This window comes from Photinus pyralis, unplaced genomic scaffold (assembly GCF_008802855.1).
Source record: "Photinus pyralis isolate 1611_PpyrPB1 unplaced genomic scaffold, Ppyr1.3 Ppyr1.4_LG4, whole genome shotgun sequence".
Lineage (NCBI taxonomy): Eukaryota > Metazoa > Arthropoda > Insecta > Coleoptera > Lampyridae > Photinus > Photinus pyralis.
In genome coordinates, this window is record NW_022170511.1 from 41,705,760 (window position 1) to 41,719,361 (window position 13,602).

Here is a 13,602-nt window from a genome sequence, read left to right on the forward strand (position 1 = left end):
TTGCTGTTTTTTTCGTTTACGTATTTGTAGCGGCAGCGCTATATTTACCAAGGAAGTCATGGGCGACATCTTACGTTAGTCACGTCAGACGATTGACGGTAACTTTGATACCGGTAATTTAATTGAAAAACCTATTCTCTACTTTTTATGATTCTAGAAAATAAGCGACTTTGCTAGCTTTATACGACCGAGTCAGTCTTTTTGTATGAAACAGACAGCGATGCAATGGTACAGAGTAGAAATATTAATTCATTACAATAACATACAATAAGTAAATTATAAAAATAACAAAGGACACAAGAGGATGTCTTATATCATTGACTAATAGGGTATAAGTCAATGCTTATATATATATAAGATTGTTTCATATCCTCCTTGGTCGTAACAAGGGCCTGATATAACCTAACTCCATCAGAAACTCCTGGGCGCTAACAAACAGGACATCCGTTGACCAACGATTTTAAAAAGAGGGCATTGAATGAAGAGGGCAACTAAAAGTTTTCTAACCGTCTTGCTAAAACACATCCTATTTCGCAGGGCTAACAGAAAGATGGCAGCTGTCTTCCCAACAAAAAATAGGATGGCAAGTTGCAGCTGAAATAGCTGAAGGTGGAAATAAAAGAGTTACAATGAAAAAATGCGCAACTAAAAAAATTCAAATTATTCTTATATCTAAGCAGGCGAAATCTAACTACGACTTATGTCTTAAGTACGGTGGATTGCATGAAGGTGCTATCCTAAGTTGCCTCCTTTACCTCCCCTCACAGCCACCCTCAGCCTCTCGAATTATGCAGTATAAATTAACTCTCGGATAACACCTTTCAAAATCCACCTTCATTGATATCAAGCAAGCAAGTTGAAATCAAACAAGCGAGATCTAACTACGACTTATGTCTAGAAAAGCCACTAAAAAAATTAAGGGATGCAGCTATAAAAATAGCTGACTGTTGCAAAAATTTATGTTGGCAAGTTGCAGCTGAACGTTGAAAAAAAAAGGCGATGGCAGCTGTTCCCCGAACGAAAAAAATTAGGATGGCAGCTAAAGTAGCTGAAGGTGGAAACAAAAGAGTTTTACGATGAAACAATGCGCAGCTGAAAAAAAATTGGAATTATTCTTATATCTAAGCAGGCGAGATCTAACTACGACTTATGTCTAGAAAAGCCACTAAAAAAATTAAGGGATGCAGCTATAAAAATAGCTGACTGTTGCAAAAATTTATGTTGGCAAGTTGCAGCTGGACGTTGAAAAAAAAAAGGCGATGGCAGCTGTTCCCCGAACGAAAAAAATTAGGAAGGCAGCTAAAGTAGCTGAAGGTGGAAACAAAAGAGTTTTACGATGAAACAATGCGCAGCTGAAAAAAAATTGGAATTATTCTTATATCTAAGCAGGCGAGATCTAACTACGACTTATGTCTAGAAAAGCCACTAAAAAAATTAAGGGATGCAGCTATAAAAATAGCTGACTGTTGCAAAAATTTATGTTGGCAAGTTGCAGCTGGACGTTGAAAAAAAAAAGGCGATGGCAGCTGTTCCCCGAACGAAAAAAATTAGGAAGGCAGCTAAAGTAGCTGAAGGTGGAATCAAAAGAGTTTTACGATGAAACAATGCGCAGCTGAAAAAAAATTGGAATTATTCTTATATCTAAGCAGGCGAGATCTAACTACGACTTATGTCTAGAAAAGCCACTAAAAAAATTAAGGGATGCAGCTATAAAAATAGCTGACTGTTGCAAAAATTTATGTTGGCAAGTTGCAGCTGAACGTTGAAAAAAAAAAAGGCGATGGCAGCTGTTCCCCGAACGAAAAAAATTAGGAAGGCAGCTAAAGTAGCTGAAGGTGGAAACAAAAGAGTTTTACGATGAAACAATGCGCAGCTGAAAAAAAATTGGAATTATTCTTATATCTAAGCAGGCGAATCTAACTACGACTTATGTCTAAGTACGGTGGATTGCATGAAGGTGCTATCCTAAGTGGCCTCCTTTACCTCCCCTCACAGCCACCCTCAGCCTCACGAATTATGCAGTATAAATTAATCTCGGATAACACCTTTCGAAATCCACCTTCATTGATATCAAGCAAGCAAGTTGAAATCAAACAGGCGAGATCTAACTACGACTTATGTCTAGAAAAGCCACTAAAAAAATTAAGGGATGCAGCTATAAAAATAGCTGACTGTTGCAAAAATTTATGTTGGCAAGTTGCAGCTGGAACGTTGAAAAAAAAAAGGCGATGGCAGCTGTTCCCCGAACGAAAAAAATTAGGAAGGCAGCTAAAGTAGCTGAAGGTGGAAACAAAAGAGTTTTACGATGAAACAATGCGCAGCTGAAAAAAAATTGGAATTATTCTTATATCTAAGCAGGCGAGATCTAACTACGACTTATGTCTAAGTAAGCCACTTGCAAATTAAGGGATGCAGCTATAAAAATAGCTACCTGTTGCAAAAATTTATGTTGGCAAGTTGCCTCGTTGAAAAAAAAAGGCGATGGCAGCTGTTCCCCGAACGAAAAAAATTAGCTAAAGTAGCTGAAGGTGGAAACAAAAGAGTTTTACGATGAAACAATGCGCAGCTGAAAAAAAATTGGAATTATTCTTATATCTAAGCAGGCGAGATCTAACTACGACTTATGTCTAGAAAAGCCACTAAAAAAATTAAGGGATGCAGCTATAAAAATAGCTGACTGTTGCAAAAATTTATGTTGGCAAGTTGCAGCTGAACGTTGAAAAAAAAAGGCGATGGCAGCTGTTCCCCGAACGAAAAAAATTAGGATGGCAGCTAAAGTAGCTGAAGGTGGAAACAAAAGAGTTTTACGATGAAACAATGCGCAGCTGAAAAAAAATTGGAATTATTCTTATATCTAAGCAGGCGAGATCTAACTACGACTTATGTCTAAGTACGGTGGATTGCATGAAGGTGCTATCCTAAGTGGCCTCCTTTACCTCCCCTCACAGCCACCCTCAGCCTCTCGAATTATGCAGTATAAATTAACTCTCGGATAACACCTTTCGAAATCCACCTTCATTGATATCAAGCAAGCAAGTTGAAATCAAACAGGCGAGATCTAACTACGACTTATGTCTAGAAAAGCCACTAAAAAAATTAAGGGATGCAGCTATAAAAATAGCTGACTGTTGCAAAAATTTATGTTGGCAAGTTGCAGCTGAACGTTGAAAAAAAAAAGGCGATGGCAGCTGTTCCCCGAACGAAAAAAATTAGGAAGGCAGCTAAAGTAGCTGAAGGTGGAAACAAAAGAGTTTTACGATGAAACAATGCGCAGCTGAAAAAAAATTGGAATTATTCTTATATCTAAGCAGGCGAGATCTAACTACGACTTATGTCTAGAAAAGCCACTAAAAAAATTAAGGGATGCAGCTATAAAAATAGCTGACTGTTGCAAAAATTTATGTTGGCAAGTTGCAGCTGAACGTTGAAAAAAAAAAGGCGATGGCAGCTGTTCCCCGAACGAAAAAAATTAGGATGGCAGCTAAAGTAGCTGAAGGTGGAAACAAAAGAGTTTTACGATGAAACAATGCGCAGCTGAAAAAAAATTGGAATTATTCTTATATCTAAGCAGGCGAGATCTAACTACGACTTATGTCTAGGAAAGCCACTAAAAAAATTAAGGGATGCAGCTATAAAAATAGCTGACTGTTGCAAAATTTATGTTGGCAAGTTGCAGCTGAACGTTGAAAAAAAAAAGGCGATGGCAGCTGTTCCCCGAACGAAAAAAATTAGGATGGCAGCTAAAGTAGCTGAAGGTGGAAACAAAAGAGTTTTACGATGAAACAATGCGCAGCTGAAAAAAAATTGGAATTATTCTTATATCTAAGCAGGCAAGATCTAACTACGACTTATGTCTAGAAAAGCCACTAAAAAAATTAGGGGATGCAGCTATAAAAATAGCTGACTGTTGCAAAAATTTATGTTGGCAAGTTGCAGCTGAACGTTGAAAAAAAAAAGCGATGGCAGCTGTTCCCCGAACGAAAAAAATTAGGATGGCAGCTAAAGTAGCTGAAGGTGGAAACAAAAGAGTTTTACGATGAAACAATGCGCAGCTGAAAAAAAATTGGAATTATTCTTATATCTAAGCAGGCGAGATCTAACTACGACTTATGTCTAGAAAAGCCACTAAAAAAATTAAGGGATGCAGCTATAAAAATAGCTGACTGTTGCAAAAATTTATGTTGGCAAGTTGCAGCTGAACGTTGAAAAAAAAAAGGCGATGGCAGCTGTTCCCCGAACGAAAAAAATTAGGATGGCAGCTAAAGTAGCTGAAGGTGGAAACAAAAGAGTTTTACGATGAAACAATGCGCAGCTGAAAAAAAATTGGAATTATTCTTATATCTAAGCAGGCGAGATCTAACTACGACTTATGTCTAGAAAAGCCACTAAAAAAATTAAGGGATGCAGCTATAAAAATAGCTGACTGTTGCAAAAATTTATGTTGGCAAGTTGCAGCTGAACGTTGAAAAAAAAAAGGCGATGGCAGCTGTTCCCCGAACGAAAAAAATTAGGATGGCAGCTAAAGTAGCTGAAGGTGGAAACAAAAGAGTTTTACGATGAAACAATGCGCAGCTGAAAAAAAATTGGAATTATTCTTATATCTAAGCAGGCGAGATCTAACTACGACTTATGTCTAGAAAAGCCACTAAAAAAATTAAGGGATGCAGCTATAAAAATAGCTGACTGTTGCAAAAATTTATGTTGGCAAGTTGCAGCTGGACGTTGAAAAAAAAAGGCGATGGCAGCTGTTCCCCGAACGAAAAAAATTAGGAAGGCAGCTAAAGTAGCTGAAGGTGGAAACAAAAGAGTTTTACGATGAAACAATGCGCAGCTGAAAAAAAATTGGAATTATTCTTATATCTAAGCAGGCGAGATCTAACTACGACTTATGTCTAGAAAAGCCACTAAAAAATTAAGGGATGCAGCTATAAAAATAGCTGACTGTTGCAAAAATTTATGTTGGCAAGTTGCAGCTGAACGTTGAAAAAAAAAAAGGCGATGGCAGCTGTTTCCCGAACGAAAAAAATTAGGAAGGCAGCTAAAGTAGCTGAAGGTGGAAACAAAAGAGTTTTACGATGAAACAATGCGAAGCTGAAAAAAATTGGAATTATTCTTATATCTAAGCAGGCGAGATCTAACTACGACTTATGTCTAGAAAATCCCCGCTCGATACGGGTGGGAGGATAATACTCGTACCAGTAAGGTAAAGTTGAATGGAATCGTGTATTACACAAATGGCCCAAAAACTACGGAGGGCACCGGCTGTGGAGTGTACGGAATCAATGGACAGGGCTTCAGAATCTAGGACAAAAAGTAACCGTGCTCCAAGCAGAAGTATACGCAATCCTGACGGAAACTGCTCAACTACATTAACAGGAAACCTTACCAAAAAGGAAAATCCTCGGGAAAATCTTTAGAATAACAGACAGCAAAGCCCCGATTGCAGAATTAGACTCATATGCAGTAGATTCAGGACTCTTCCTTGGATGCCCACAAGTACTAAACGCATTAGGAAGCTGTAACCCAGTCACAACTGGAATTGGCTGCCCCATCGATTATATCTATTTGCCCTTTTAAGAGTGGCGCTCAAAATCGAAATTACGTGTAAATGAAAGCTCCTAAATAGCTCGTAATTCATGCATAAAAATTAATCTGAAATAAGTAAACGATAACAGAGGAGGGGCTACGTCCAAGTGGAACTGGCCGCCCCATCGATTATATCTATTTGCACCACCACGAAAAGGTGCATCTAACGGGGGGACCCCCATTGACAGATTCATCGCGTCCCTTCACCCACTTTCATTTGGCCCCACCAGCGGGTACATCGCGCTCCTACTCATCCCTTTCCACTGACCCAACCGATAAATACATCACGTCCCCTTTGGCCCCAACGACGAATTCATCGTGGTCCTACCCAGCTCCTTCCTGAGGCTCCATCAACGGATGCATCAGTCCCAACCACCCAGCTCCGTTTAGATCCATCAACGAACACGTCGTGTCCCTTCCCTCTACTTTCCTTTAGATCCATCGCCCCCACCCTCATTTCCTTAAAACACACACTTTCCTTTAGACCCACTCATTTAAGGAAACATTGTATCCCTAACCTTCACTTTCCTTTATCCCAGCCAACAGATACATCGTTTCCCTAAAAATACACTGTCATTTTACCGTATAGACGAATAGTGCCATCGTGTCCCTACTCACCAGTTTAATTTAGCCGCACGCACGAATACATCCCCCCCCCCCAACTTTGGTCCCTACAACTGATACATCGCATCCGCAGCATACCCTACCCATCACTTTCCTCTGACCGCCCGAAGAATGAATCGCGTCCCTTCCCCCCACTTTCTTTCGGTCACACCAACTGATGCATCGCTTCCTTCCCGTCACTTTCCTTTAGCCTTATCAACGGATATATCGCGTCCCTACCCTCAACCTTCCTTTGGCCCCACCTACGAATATATCGCGATGCCATCCTCCATCTTCCTTTGGCCCCATTGACGGATACATCGCGGTTCAACGTTTGCTTAGTAAGTACCCTCTTCCTACACTTTGAGATATTGACATTTGAATTTTGAAAACCATTACTTTCGTTGAGAACTGTCATTCGAATACCATGAAAATGGGGAGAGCATTAACATTCCCCAACATTCATTTCAACTGAGGTTTCGACCAATACAAAAGTAGGAAGGAACAGCAGAATACTACATGCAAAAAAATCAAATTGCATCAAGGTGCTATACCCAGTGGCCTCCTTTACCACCCCTCACAGCCACCCTCAACCTCTCTTTTAAACATTTAATTTATTAATACATCAATGATTATCAAAAAAAATATTACAGAGGTACAACACCTTATGAAATGCACTTTAATTTACAACAAACAATACCTACAGTACCTACTAATACAATAAAAAAAAGGTTATGATGGATAAAAAATTGAATGTGTAAATCAATACAAGAATAGTGAAAGTTATGTAAACAGACAGTGAAGAAAAGATAAATAATAGGGACAGTGAAAAACTCGAGAAGTGTGCAAACCCGATACTGAAGACGAAAGTAAATGGACCACAAACAGATGAACCTGAAGCAAGAATTGTAGACATACCAAAAAAAAAATCGAGAGCCACATTTATAGAAAAATGAAAATACAGAACTAAACAAAACTTTTCAGTAGAAAAAATTAAAAATGATCGGTCATACAATTATAATGCCCATAAGATCGAAAAATAGGTGAAAGAAAAATTAAATTGCCAAAAAGTCAACTTTTGATGTATAAAAGTTCCAAAAAAAAAGTCCTAAAGAAAGCATTCTACAAAAACAGTACCTGCTTAATATGGATGCGATTTTACAATTAGACAAATAGGCCAGTAGGTGAAGGTAATTCTTAAGGCTGTTTGTGAATGGACTATTTCGTTTTTCATAAATTTCAGGCGTAATTATAGTCCGATTTTTTTGAAATTTTGCACATTTGTGCAGTTAACTGTTACTATTTGCGCTGAGATCTCAAAAATTGAATAGTTTTAAAAACAAGCAAAAATTTTTGTAAATAATAGACATATCAAAAATCGAAGATCTCAGCGCGTACTATCAATGAAAAATAATAGGGTTTTATGAAATGACAAATTTCCATTTTTTTGTAAATAAATCTGTAATTTATGAAAAAAGGTTTAATTTAATTTTGCTACAGACGGTGCTGCCTCTAGCAGTATATCAAATTAGTGTATGTTAACTCCGCCGCTTACTCCCACCACTGACAATGCGAGTTGCGAGCACATTCGGTTAGAATTTTTATTTCTTCACCTTCTTTTCTTTATCATTATTATGGTAATTTTAAAATAAAAAAAATTATATTTACATGACCATTTTAGATATCGCGGGACAATACGTTTTGGGAAAGTAAAATGAAAAGTAAATTATCAAACTTTTATGAAACATGTCTTCTCCCCGAAATTATCGACCCTAGATTTCCTAAGAATTTATCCATAAGGAACCCTGAACGATAATTATTTTAACACTTTTCTTATCCGAAGCGTGGGTAGGCAAAAATTTGTTACGACTTTATATTTATTTTTGCATTTTAGTGAGTTTGTCGAGGTGGATAAAATTTCATTTACTTTGCACATTTTAATTGAAACTTCAAATCGCATATACATTTAGCAACGATTTACAAGCAAAAAAGTCAACGCATTGCTTTCCCAATTCCAATATACGTGAAAACCGCGGAGAAGGGTTTCGGTACTATTCGGATACTGTACGGAATAAAAAGGTACGTTCTAATTGACTAGCGCGTATTACATTGGTTATTGTCTTTCCGCCTTAATTCTGTATTCCCTTTACCGTTGCCCCGCAGGTGCAAGTCGAATGATAGTTACAAACAACCTTAAGGCCAGTGATAATTGGAAGAGAGAGCTGAAGAACAAAAAAAAAAACCAAGGAGAAATGCATGAGACAAGACAAAAGACAACTCTAAATATGTTTATAGACAATGGACAAAACAAAAAATGATTATACAAAAACAATACCTTCACAGAAATTGCGAAAACTGAAAAAGAAAATAAGAGTTAACGTAGGATACAAAATAATGCAATCCCTTATATGAAACGTTGAAAATTTGGAACGGCAATTCTTAGCATCTATAATTTGGGATACAAATGATTACCACAAGCAACTAAGTATACACACAACAAGATATTACAACGCACATTAAAAAAGAACACAATACGGAAATCGTACAAACAGATCGATCAGCCAGTAATTGCTGCTTCAAAAAAAAAAGAAAAACATTCAAAAACTTAACGAACCCACAAAGGGAAAAGGGCAAAGTAACTGGCAATCAAATACAAAAAGGTGAAAATACGAGGTACAAACTGGAAAAAGCAAGGAATTAAAAACAGATTTGGATGCATTAGCGATTACTAAAACCAAGAAAAAGGTAAAAGAGCAAGAAATATTTAAATGGGAGATATTTTTTCTGACGCAATGAAGAAGCAAAAATGAATGGCTAGCGGAAGTAGGTACATATCTAAATAAGGCAAATTACATGTAAGTGCTATATCCCTTTTAGTGGCCTCCTTTACCACCCCTCACAGCCACCCTCATCCTCTCGCTTCGAAATGTTTAATTTTTTTTAATCTCAATCATGATTATAACAAAAAAAACAACATTACCCGAAAGGGTTATAACACCTCATGAAATGAGCTTTAATTTACAACAGTACTACTTCTAACTAAGGTTCCCCCTGACATACGCCTTGGAAACCCCTGTCAAACGAACTGCTTCCAAAATGGTGTGCTGTAAGGAAAATGTATTAGGTGCATAATGCATATTCATAAGAAAAAACGAAAATAATTGATTTAAGAATTGGGCGTTGACTATCACTCAACTTGGGAACGGAAGACATGATTCCAATGTGTCTGCACAGGTTTGTTCGCAAAGACAATCGTTTTGCTTCATAAAAAAAAGTACAATTATGAATTCATACTTCTACAAATTAATATGATGCAAATTGATTGATTCCGCCAAAGATACCTTTGAAGAATCATTGCAATCAATCTTATGTCACCAAGATAAGAAGACAACTAAACTTTACTTACGATGTACGATCAGTTGAAAATATCTCCAGACACTATTCACTTTTCCCCCACTGCTTAAAATTAATAAAAGAAAAATCCTACCTTTATATAGCTGCCCTTCTCGAATCTGTAACAAGAAGAAAAATTCTGTTAAGAACATTGCCAAACTGTGGGTACCTACTTAAAATTAAGCGTGAAATTTCCCTACAAAGTCTTATGACAAAAAAAACTAAAACCGTCCACGTTAAATAAATAAATATAAGTACCAATAAATTCTCTTAGAAGAAACGCAATTTTAGTTTGTTTAATGAGTCTATTGGGTGTACTCACCTCTCTCGTATTCAATATCCATACAATTATTCAACAGGGATGACGATAATCTTGAATCAAGATCCACTACCGGAGTTGCTTGTGTAGAACTGATACTGGGAGTAGACCGATCACTTGGCCCTGCGAATAACCAATGAAATTAGTAAAACAATGTAAACACACAATGTAATAATTTATTGTAAGAGTGGGCTCGTTTATTAAATAACTGTAATATGATCTTATGGCATCACAGACCAGTAACAATAAACGAACATACTATTTATTAAGTCAACTACTCACCCTCTTTTTAAAAACTATTAAGCCGATCTTCATGTAATAATAAATGAGGTATAACAATCATCAAATCCATGGCACTTGGAAACGAAAGAATTGACTACAATACTTCTCCATAGTCTCGTTCGTCGACCAGTCAGTTTACGTCTTATCATTACTGTGGCTATGAATACATAATCGCTTGTTAATATAACGAAAACTGACGCAGACTTCGAAAGGGACTAGGTACTTAAAGAATCATTGCGGTAATCTTACATCGCCAAGATGATAGATTGAGAAGATAGTCACAACTCACTTACTACTTTCTCGGTTAGCTCAATACAGTTGACGATCTTCTTTTTAGTCACCATATGCACTAGTCACTTTTCCCCCCTTTACACAAAATATGACATGCAATACACCATGCAAAAGAGAAAAAATCCTACCTTTATAAGGCTGCCCTTCTGATATCTGTAACAAAGAATAAACGTATGATAAAAAAGAGACACATTATTAATGTTATGTTTCATTAAATTAGCACGCTACATTTAAGAAAAAATTGTAGATTATTTCTACCGGAAACATTACATTTCGGTTTAGAAAAGTTTTTATTGATATGATAGAATCAGCAGATGTGAATGGCTAAACATAATTAGAAAATGGAAACATACCCTTAGCCTTATTAATTCCGGCCTAGCCTGGGAAGCTTCATCAGGGAGGTACGATGCACTGCAGAACCGTTGGCTGATATCGACAATCTCTTCAAAGATTGCGGGGAACAAATCGGGTGTAAAGCGGTCTCACTTTGCGAAGTAACTTCAGAATTAGCTGTTCTGGAACCTGAAACAAGAAACAAATTTACGTTTTAAAAATGCGGAATGCTTAAATACATTTATTTAAAATTACTTAATCGAAATATTCTAAAATCGAAGTCTCCTTAAAGAAGACTTCCTGCTGCATTCGGGGAATGAAACTCAAATTCTGGTTAAAAAAAACAACAAATCTGTCGAAAAGAGGCATGCTGTCTACACAAGCCCAATTAGCAAAATTTAAACTCACCCTTTAGACTTATCACTACAGTTATGGATGGGTGGCGGCTAATAACAGGATAGTCGGTACAGTGGAGAACAGTGGCTGGATACGCTCGAAAATACTATGAAGGATAGGTATTTCACGTTAAAAGGTGAGTCACCTCCAATAACGGCAATAACTGAAAAGTAAAATATAATATGACAAAGGATTTCTATTGGCATTGGCAATGCTATACAAAAATATATTTAAAAAACATAACAGCAGTGTACTAACCTCAGTGGAACCATCCGCGTTATTCAACGGGGTTGGCGATACTTCATGGCCCCATCGACGAACACATCGTGTCCCTTCCCTCCACTTTATTTTGCACAAGGCAATGGATACATCGTGTCCCTACTCTAAACTTTAATATGGGCCCAAAAACGAATATAACGCGTCCCCGTCCTAAACTTTCCTTTGGTCTCATCAACGAAACCATCGCGTCCTTATCCTCAACTTTTCTTAATCCCACCAATGAATACACCGCGTCCCTAACCTCCTTGGCTCCATTAATGAATACATAAATCCCATCTACGAATACATTGTGTCCGAACCTCCATATTCGATTGGCCCTACCGACAGGTATAATGCGTGCTAACCCGCCACTTTGTTTTAGCTCCATAGACGTATACATCTCGACCCTTTCCTTGGCTGCACCATCGGATACATCGCGTCCCTACGCACCACTTTCGTCTGACCCCACCGATAAATACATCAAGTCCCTAATCTACTTTCCTTTGGCCCCACCGACGAATACATAGTGACGGTACCCAGGTCCTTCATGACATACCAAACAAAAATTGAGAGCCACGTTTATGGAAAAATGGAAATACAGAACGAAACAAAACTTTTTAGTGGAAAAAGGTAAAACTGAAAGGTCAAGACGATGAGTCATACAATCATAATGCGCATAAGTACCAAAAATAGGTGAAAGAAACATGAAATTGCCAAAAATAAATCAAATTTTGATGTATAAAAAAATCCAAAATAACGTCCTAAAGAAAGCCTTCTACAAAAACACTCCTCAACTTGGATAGGATTTTACAATAAGACAAATGGGCAAGTAGGTGAAGGTAATACTTAAGGCCAGCTACACCCAAGTGATAATTGGAAGAAAGAGTTGAGGAATAAAAAAACAAAAAAAAAGACAAATTAATAAGACAAGACAAAAGGAAACAGAGTTGCAATAAGAAAATAAAAATTAGGATAACGCGTAAATAAAAAAAGGAAGACTTTGAGGACACGAAAAATATGTAAGAAAAAATAACATTATATTCTTAAAAGAGATCAAGTAAGTGCTGGAAACAAAGGTGAATTGGATACGTTTATATCACATCGGAAATCATAAAATAGAAAGTACAGAAGCTTACGAGATAAAAAATGATTGGGGTACCTAGCCAAAATAACTGCCGAACTACTACAACGGAAAACACCAGAAGAGGGGCGTATGCTAAAAAACGAAGATTATCTAGTACAACAAAAACAATATGGAACTGTTTGATAAATTGTAGATTAAATGAAGGAGGTATTTGCAGTGTGTGTAGCACCCAAAAGAAGAAATTTAAAAAAATCGGAAGATAAAATAAAGCCCATACAAATTGAAGACAAAGGAAACCAGAATGGCACAAATAAAGTTGATATCAAAGCAGATGAAACAAGAAATTTAAATTTATACAAAAACAGTACACAGAAATTGCGAAAACTGAAAAAGAAAATATAAGAGTAAAAGTAGGATACAAAATAATGCAATGATAAATGCATCCCTTATTTGAGACGTTACCAATTTGGACAGGCCAGAAGCAACTATGTATACACACAAGAACGCACATTAAAAAAGAACACAATATATGGAAATCGTACAAATAGATCCATCAGCCAGTAATTGTTGCCTCAAAAAAAGAAAAACGTTCAAAAACTTACGGAACACACCAAGCGAAAAGGGCAAAGTAACTGGCAATCAAATACAAAAAGGTGAAAAATATGAGGTACAAACTGGAAAAACAAGGGGATTAAAAAAAGATTTGGATGCATTAGCGATTACTAAAACCAAGGAAAGGTAAAGGACAAGAAATATTTAAACGGGAGATATTTATTCTGACGCAATGAAAAATTAATGGGTAGCGGAAGTAGGTACATATCTAAATAAGGCAAATTACATGTAGGTGCTATATCCCTTTTAGTGGCCTCCTTTACCACCCCTCACAGCCACCCTCATCCTCTCGCTTCGAAATGTTTAATTTTTTTTAATCTCAATCATGATTATAACAAAAAAACAACACTACACGAAAGGGTTATAACACCTCATGAAATGAGCTTTAATTTACAACAGTACTACTTCTAACCACAGATTTAAATATACTATAAATCTGTGTTCT

The 13,602-nt window shown here is 37.0% G+C and overlaps 1 long non-coding RNA gene across 1 annotated transcript; it reads right to left on the reverse strand.

Annotated features, from left to right (window-relative positions):
* Positions 1 to 9,202: 9,202 nt before the first annotated feature.
* On the reverse strand, positions 9,203 to 13,545 carry LOC116168091. Its single transcript, XR_004144709.1, has 5 exons — positions 11,462 to 13,545; positions 11,216 to 11,366; positions 10,828 to 10,996; positions 9,905 to 10,627; positions 9,203 to 9,701 (listed from the first exon to the last, which is right to left on the reverse strand). It is a non-coding gene; the product is annotated as an uncharacterized LOC116168091 (long non-coding RNA).
* Between the last annotated feature and the right edge of the window lie 57 nt (positions 13,546 to 13,602).